Source organism: Alnus glutinosa, chromosome 10 (assembly GCF_958979055.1).
Source record: "Alnus glutinosa chromosome 10, dhAlnGlut1.1, whole genome shotgun sequence".
Lineage (NCBI taxonomy): Eukaryota > Viridiplantae > Streptophyta > Magnoliopsida > Fagales > Betulaceae > Alnus > Alnus glutinosa.
This window is the reverse complement of record NC_084895.1, coordinates 15,492,156-15,494,352: the sequence shown is the minus strand read 5'-3', so window position 1 is coordinate 15,494,352 and position 2,197 is coordinate 15,492,156.

Genomic DNA, 2,197 nt, shown 5'->3' with positions numbered 1-2,197 from the left:
GGTTGCTTTCTCCATTTCTATACTCATGTTGATCCCCCAATATATAAGGTTGTGATGAAGCGTATTATGGCATGTGTCAAAGCCAATTTCCCCTGGAAAATGAGATGGATACACATTCGTGCAAGAGCCCGTTTATCGAGTTGTATATTGGAATGTTCTGAAGAAGGTACCAAGGGGCACTTAGATGTTATTTATACACAGAATCCTTGAGTTCTAGCCTTTGATATGGTAAAGAGTTCCTAACTACTCTCTCTCTCTCTCTCTCTCTCTCTTAATTGAAGCAATGATCATCATGATCTCCTAGAACTAATAGGTTATTCTATCATGTAGAATTTCTCAAATCTCAAACATTGTTTTTATAATTAAATGGTTGAAATTTTTTCATATTGGTATTTATTTCTTTTAAAGATACGTAATGTCAATTAAAAGTTGATATTCATAAAAACTTGTTATTTTACGGAATAAAAATTTGCTAATTTATGGAATATTTAATTAGTAACTCGAATCATAAAGTGATCACAAATATTTTTTCACACCATTATCATAACCCATGATTTTCAATATTTCTCTTTTATTTAACAAAAATATTGTTACAGTGTTTGTATTGATATAGTTTTCTATGATAAATATGAACAAATTGTCAAAGAAATAGCTAAATAAAGTGTTTAGAAAAAGAACGAATAGAGTGATTTAAATTGAATTGGAGTAATAAATATTGTAATAAATGAAAAATATTGTAAAAACAATTTAACAATATTGTAAAAAAATTTGAAAAATGAAGAATGCAAGATTGAAATTAATGCCAGAGAAATTACTTCTTTGTTCCTCCTAAAGGTGGGCAACAAGCCCTCCGGTTTGTCATTGGTGGTCTTTGACAGAATTGATAGGCTTCGAGTCCGAAAAACCAATGCACGTCATGTAGTGGGAGTTTGACTCTAACATCCTCTAAGATTGGGAACTATGAAAGAAAAAAAAAATGACTTTAATTACTTAAACTAAATGGTCATTATGTTGCATATACATACATTCACTATCATTGCTATTGCTATTGCTACTGCTGTAATAAACCAATAATCATTTACACTTTGCAAACATGAGACTCACTTGTTTGCCTATGTAAATATGATAACACTGTATTTACATAAACCTTGATGCAGGTCTCAAGGTTGAGTGTGAAGGTCCCTTTGTCAGCTTTCATGGTTGCTAGACCATCTGTTGTGTGTTTTCTGCTAGCCTCTGACGAGCAAGTTTTATTAGTTTATGTTTATTTCTTTTGTATGTAATATGAGTTAAACTATGTTTATATTTGGTATGTATAATTATGGATGTTTATATGCCACCTGTGGGACTGATTTGATACATCTACCGTGTATTTAATATGTAACTAAAACCATGTTTATATCTATTTATATTGAGGTATTTCAGTCAGCTCTATTGTCTTATGTTAGGAATTCCTAGTGTTTTAAAAGACAAAAATTCCACTGCAAGATTCTATCTCTAATTTCGTAACATCACGTGCAAATTAGAGATTTTCACTTACACTTTTATTGTATAGAGGCAAGGTGTCACAACTAAATAGGGAAAGTGTTTCATTTTTGGAAAGATCTATGTTTAGGTAAGTGCTCCAATTAGGAAACTTTTTATGAAAGGCTCCTAGTTCAACTAGAAGTTGGTTAAGGTTCCTAATTAGGTTTGTGGGAAGTTTTTTGAAGTTTCTAGGAGATTCATCTGAAAAAATAAGTTAGGGTGTAATGTAAAAAAATCAGCCGCTCCTTGAGGAAACCTAGCCAAAGAGGAGTCCTTGCATGAAAGGAATTTTTGGAGAGAATGAAAGCCCAAAGGGGACCAACAATCTCATGAACTTTAGAACCCTATAGTTCTCTATAAAAGGATGTAAAGGGTTCTTATGAGCTCCATAGAATTCGGCCAATCACTAAATAAAATTAGGCTTCACTTCTTCTCGAAAAACTATGCTAATGCCTCTTGAGATACCAGGAAAAAGAGTGAAATTTTGACCAATCATAAATTCACATTTTCACTTAAAAAACCACATTAAAAACTTACCAAAATCTAGAGAAACAGCAGCTACTAGGAGGATTTCAGAGGTTGCTGTCAAACGACTTTAGGCTTTCTCAATTTCTTGGTGTAATACCCCGTATTTTAAAATATTGAATAAAATATCTTAAAATATGGTTTG